Consider the following 5,848-nt stretch of genomic DNA (forward strand, 5'->3'; position numbering starts at 1 on the left):
TGTCTTCAGGTAAACTGATAGAGGAAGCTTAAAGGTTATACAATTAACCTCAAAACATTTTCACCTATTAATATTAGTCTTGCTATATACCAGTCACAGAAATAAAGACTTAGAAATCCAATGGAAAATATTAAAGCAGAGGAAACAATAAAGAATACATACGTTCACTGTTCATGTGTTCAAGAGCAACAACTTTACTATGTATCCAGTTTTAAAGAATAGAATATTTTCATTGGCTATGATTTTGTATTACCAATGAAAAAGATTACATAGATTTTTTTCCTCTTCCACCTAGTTTTTGTTTAACTTATAGTTGTGTTACCAAGGTACTCTGGTATTGCAATACAGCCTTAATGATTATTTACTGACTGCCTCCTAACCACTTTAAGTTAATGACAAAGCTCTGACATTTTTGACACTGTTTCAAAATAGCGTATATTCTAGAACCTCTCAGTGCTACTCCTTAACCTTATGAAAAGTGAATGCTAAGAAAAACTAGCAGCGAAACCAGAAAACTTTTATTATGAATGGCAAGGAAAGAACTTAAAAGTCACTGTACTACTCCAGTTTACCGAAATATTCCCTCTAGCACCAAGTCTTATCTCCAATAGATATTACGCAAGAAGATTCTACACAAGTTAAAACAGAAAACGCAATTACATTTTATTGCAAGAAATTTGGAAAACGTATTTTTAACAAAGTTAGCTATTCAGAAGTGTTACCTTAGGCTGTTTCTTAATAGCTCCTTTTCACAAGTGTGAAATTTAATGAAGGCAACAGCATTTACAAGCAAGACCAAAATGGTATCTTAATTACTAGCTGCATTTTCTTAGGCAACAAGAGATTAAATGGAAAGAGAAATTAGTTTTACAAATGGCATCATACATCTTTATGTTACACCCCCCTCCATCAAGTCACAGATGGTTATGTATTTTGAACTTCCTAATATTGTAGGCAATTTTCTTTTCCTTGGGCACACCCAAATCCATCACTACTCTAAATTATATATTATTTTAAAATCATTTACAAGGACTAAAGCTGTCTATCATAATGATTTAACATTTACTGACCACATCAAATAGGCTTTTCTGTCATTCAGCTCCACATGGATATGAAACCTAAGACTTGTTGAAGTGTACAGGCACTATATGTTTGCGGTCTTCACGTCACAAAGTTTGGAGGAATACTTTGACTTGATCTAACTAACTCTAATAAAAGGTTCCTGGTCCAGTTACTACAGCCAAATCTAACAGCCAAAGCCTGGGGCTGTCATGGGTAACGTTACCACTGCCTGTCATGTAATTCACGTGTTAAAATAGGGTCTCATGAGGACCACTGTCCTCATATGAGTATCTATAAAACTGCATGCATTAAAAAGAACCAAGCGCCTTTGCTTCTAATCATGGCTGAGTAGCCACTATCAGAATATTAATTCCACAAATAACAGATACAGACCCTGAACAAAATAGGAAAACAAAAAATGAAAAACAAAAACAAAAAAACAAAACAAAAACCACCTAAAGGCACTGGAGAGCAACCAAAGGAGGAAGATTTTGCAGAGCAGGGGGTAGAGTTGAGCGCTGGAATTAATTCCATTTTCTTCTTTGGGCAGACTCCAATCCATGCCATGCACAGATGTTAAAATTCAGACTACAAAATCCATAGTTTGACTTTCTTGTTCCAGAGGACAGATTTCAGGGCAAATACAGTAGCTAGTGAGGAGGAAAATGCTATTAAGGTGACAGCCAGAGTGGAGTATTCCTAAATTGTATTTGTAAAAACTGTCCAAACCTCTGGCTAACCTCTGAAGCACACATGTGAAGGGCTGTCTCCAAGTAGCCTAGGTAAGGCTAAAAGAACTGAACTAAAATTTCAGCTGCTGCCCACCGTAGAGGGAATAAGAGGTTCTAGTTCCTCCAACCAAATGACAATTTATTTATTTTTTATTTGGAGTTCACTCTTATTGCCCACGCTGGAGTACAATGGCGCAGTGTTGGCTCACTGCAACCTCTACCTCCCAGGTTTAAGCAATTCTCCTGCCTCAGCCTCCAGAGTAGCTGTGATTACAGGCATGCACCACCACCCCCGGCTAATTTTGTATTTTTAGTAGAGACGGGTTTCCCCATGTTGGCCAGGCTGGTCTCAAACTCCCAACCTCGGGTGATCCACCCACTTTGGCCTCCCAAAGTGCTGGAATTACAGGCATGAGCCACCGTGCCCAGTCGTCTTAATTTTTTAAAAAAGGAAAAGTATCAGTAATCTTGGAAGATACAATCCAAAGTCTTTACATTGCATCATTCAGAGTATCTAGGATACAATCCAAAAGTATGCAACATAAATAGAAACAGGGAAGTGTGAGCCATGCTCAAGAGACTTTCAGTGGATACATACCTGAGAGGACTCCAGATGTTGAAATTAACATACAAGGAATTTAAGCAGCTAATTCAACTATGTTCAAGAACATAAAGGAGAACCTACTTGTAAGGAAGGAAAAGATTTAAAAATCTCAGCAGAGAAACATGCACCATATAAAATGACTAAATGGACATTTCAGATTAGAAAATTGTATCTGAATAGAAAACCACTGGGTTGGTTTAGTATGTGAACAAGAAGAGAGAGCAACAGAAATTAGCCAACTTTAGAAAAAAAAAAGATAAACAGACCCTCAGGGATCTGATGCAACTATAAACAAATAAAACAAAACAAAAACGAAGGTATCACAAATCTGGAGCTCCAGAAAGATAAGAGAAAGCGCAGTATGAATAATGGCCAAGAACTGATTTGGAACAGTGAACAACATAAACTTGTAAGCTCAGTGAACCCCAAGAAAGATAAATATAAAGAAGACCTTGTCTGGGCACATCATATGCCTGAGCCAAAGCGATAAAGCAAGAATTAAAGAGAACAATCCTGAAAGCAGCTGGAGGAAACACACACACACACACCACACACACCGCACGCGCACACACACACACCGCACGCGCGCACACACACACACACACACACACACACCCCGCACGCGCACACACACTGCACGCGCGCACACACCGCACGCGCGCACACACACACCACACGCGCGCACACACACACCACATGCGCGCGCACACACACACACACACACCCCGCACACACACAGACACACACATGCTCTAACATACAGGGAAGAATGAATGATTCAAAATGTTGTCTGATTTTTTATCAGAAACAATAAAAGCCAGAAGACAATGGAACATCTTTAAAGTTCTACAGGAATTAAAATATTAATCCAGAATTTTACATCCAGCAAAAATATCCTCCAAGAGTTAAGGTAAAATAAAGATATTTTCAAATAAAAGAAAACTAAGAATATTTATTGTCAGTAGACTTGCATTACAAGAAATGGTAAAGGAAGATCTTTAAGCAGAAAGCAAAGGATACTAGACAGAAACACAGAACTTCACAAAGAAATGAAGAGGACAATAAATGGTAACTACAAGAATATAAAACATTATTACTTACTACTAATTTAGTTAGCATACATATGACTATAAAAATTACAACATTGTATAATGAGGGTTGACCACATTTCTAGATGTATTATCCCATAAAGGACAGGGGAATGGAATTAAACGATCCTGTATGGCTAAAAGTTTCTTGTATTTCATGTGTTGTGGTACATAAATCTTAAGTCTAAGTAGATTATGAATAAGTTTATGTATCTTAATTCCTAGAGCAACCACTTTAAAAAACACAGAATAACAAAGCAGAAACAGAAAAGCGGAACAAAAAACAAAGGAGATAAACAATAATGACCAAAAAAACAGCTAAACTATACCGATAATTCCATAAACTGTTAGTCTCTAAACACTCCAAAAGGCAGATATTGTCAGAATCCAATTTTATTTTAAAAAAGGCTGGGCATGGTGGCTCACGCCCCTAATCCCAACACTGTGGGAGACCTAGGTGGGAGGACTGTTTGAGGCGAGAAGTTTGAGACCAGCCTGGGCAACACAGTGAGACCCCATTTATAAAAACAAAAAGTAAAAATATTGGCCACATGTGATGGCTTTTGCCTGCAGTCCCAGCTATTTGAGAGGCTGAGGTGGAAGACTGCTTAAGACCAGGAGCGAGAGGCTATAACCCTGTGCCACTGCAGCCACTGCATTCCACCCTGGGTAACACAGGGAAACCCCAACTCGAAAAGACCCTATTCATCAAGATGATGTCTGTGAGAGACGCTCTTTAAATACAACAGGATGTAAATGAACAAAGGTTATTATTCAAAACAACAAAAGTACATATGAGATGAGTGAAGTAGCTATATTAATATGAGATAATGAAGACCTCAAGACAAAAAAATATTACCATAGATAAAAATATTTCATAACAGGTGCAATGCATCAGGAAGATATAGAAATCATAAATGTGTATATATGTAATAACAACTGGAAATTGAAATAAAATATCACTATGATAGCATCCCAAACCATAAAATGCTAGGAACAAATATAATATGTTTCAGGTCTTTATAATAAAAAGCATAAACCACCACCAAGAGATATCAAAGAAGACTTAACAATTGGAGATACACTATGTTAGTGCATTGGAAATCTTGATATTGTGAAGAGGTCAATTCCCCTCAAACTGATTAATAGATTCAATGCAATCCCACTCAAAAGTCCAGCACGATTGTTTTATAGAAACTAAAGCTCTAAAATTTATATAAAAATAGCCAAATAATTTTGAAAAATAACCGAGGGAGGACTGATTTCAAGACTTACTATAAACTTCCCCCCGCACCCCCCACCAACTCCAAAGAGTCTCGCTCTGTCACCCAGGCTGGAGGGCAGTGACGGGATCATGGTTCACTGCAGCCTTGACCTCCCAGACTCAAGTGATCCTCCCATTTCAGCCTCCAGAGTACCTGGGATCACAGGTGTGAGCTACCACACCCAACTAATCATTTTATTTTTTACAGATATAGGGTCTCCCTATGTTGCCCAGGCTGGTCTTGAACGCCTGGGCTCAAGCAATCACCCCACCTCGGGCTCCCAAAGTGCTGAGATTATAGGCATGAGTGACTGCGCCTGACCAAGACTTACTATAACTTACAGTAAGCAAAGCTGTCTTCTTGGTTTAAAAATAGATATACATATTAGACTGAAATAACTGAATATACCTATACAAAACAAAATGACCACATCCTTTGTCTCAGACCACAAATAAAAATTAACTGGCAAGGGACTGAAGACCTAAATAAAACAAGTAAACTACAAAACTTCTAGAATAAAACATAAGAAAAACCTTTGCAACTCTTAGGTAGGAAAAGATTTCTTAGAAGATAAAAGGCATGAACCATATAGCTAGACGTAATGAGATCTTAAAAATTGATAAATTGGAATTAATCAAAATTAAAATTTTTTTCTTTAAAAAACACCATTAATTAAACATATATCTAACAACTCATATCCCTCAATTCAAGAAGACAAATAACCCAATTTTTAAAAATGAGAGATTTGCACAAATGAAGATATATGAATGGCCAACAAGCACATTAGTCATCAGAGAAATTTAAATTAAAACCACAATGAGATACCATTACCCATTACGCAGAATGGTTAAAACTGACAAGATTGAGAGCAGCAAAGCCGATGAGTTTATGGAGTGACCAGAACTTATTTCTAGTATGAGCATAAAATGACACAACCACTTTTGAAAAGTATTTGACAGTTTCTTATTACCAGCAATTTCATATCTAGGTATACACAAGACAAATGAGCACAAATGCCACTAAAAGACAAATAGCACTATTTCTAATAGTCAAAAACTGGAAACAACTCAGATGACTTTTTATTTTTTTGAGACAGGG

Source organism: Cebus imitator, unplaced genomic scaffold (assembly GCF_001604975.1).
Source record: "Cebus imitator isolate Cc_AM_T3 unplaced genomic scaffold, Cebus_imitator-1.0 Scaffold237, whole genome shotgun sequence".
In the NCBI taxonomy this organism is placed as follows: domain Eukaryota; kingdom Metazoa; phylum Chordata; class Mammalia; order Primates; family Cebidae; genus Cebus; species Cebus imitator.